The sequence below is a fragment of the Phalaenopsis equestris genome, unplaced genomic scaffold, assembly GCF_001263595.1.
Source record: "Phalaenopsis equestris unplaced genomic scaffold, ASM126359v1 Scaffold001249, whole genome shotgun sequence".
NCBI classification, from domain to species: domain Eukaryota; kingdom Viridiplantae; phylum Streptophyta; class Magnoliopsida; order Asparagales; family Orchidaceae; genus Phalaenopsis; species Phalaenopsis equestris.
In genome coordinates this window covers 46787-47716 of record NW_018165688.1, presented here as the reverse complement: position 1 = coordinate 47716, position 930 = coordinate 46787, and positions in this window count along the sequence as shown.

The window sequence follows — 930 nt, the reverse complement described above, 5'->3', positions numbered from 1 at the left end:
CATTCCCTCCCTCAATATTCATCATTCTAAAGATGACATAACCATCTTTTAGTGGAAAGAAAGTATACATTCACATCATCTCCACTACTTACCCCCCATATTAATTAAATTAATTAATTAGATGCCATCAACACACTTGTATTCTAATCTTTAATTTTTTATCACAATCATCAAATCATGTACAAAAATCTTTGGTGGGCCTTTGATGTTCCCCTGCCCTCTATTCCTCACCATTGCCCCTTTTCCTTTGTGCTACACTTGATTTCCCTCTTAATTAGGTATGGCATCTCTAAATAGAACTAGCCATTTACATACATTCCGCACATGTCATATATATGTAGTTACACATAACACCTTTACTTTCGTATTTACAAGCTCTGCACTCATGTCATATCTTTAACTTTACATCAATAGTTGCACTATTACTTAATTTTTTATTTGTTTTATCATTTATTTATTTATTTTTTTCTACGACTATTGCTTCACTCCTTAATCACAATTTTGATTTTTTTCTCGCATAGAAGGCTTGTTCATAATATTGTGTGTAGCAATATAAATGCATAAAAAATCACGTTACAAAGTAAAAATGCAACTGACTACTTTATCAGACCTGCCACTTGATAACATATATCCCACGTGACATTGATTATGCACATTAAATTTGAATTTATGTTATTAAGACATTCACTTTATTAAAAATATGTTAACTTAAAAATTTTATCATAATATATATATATATATATATATGTCACGCCTGCCACTTGATAACATATATCCCACGTGGCATGATAATTTTATTGATTATGCACATTAAATTTGAATTTATGTTATTAAGACATTCACTTTATTAAAAAAATGTTAACTTGAAAATTTTATCATAATATATATATATATATATATATATATATATATATATAGATATATATAAAA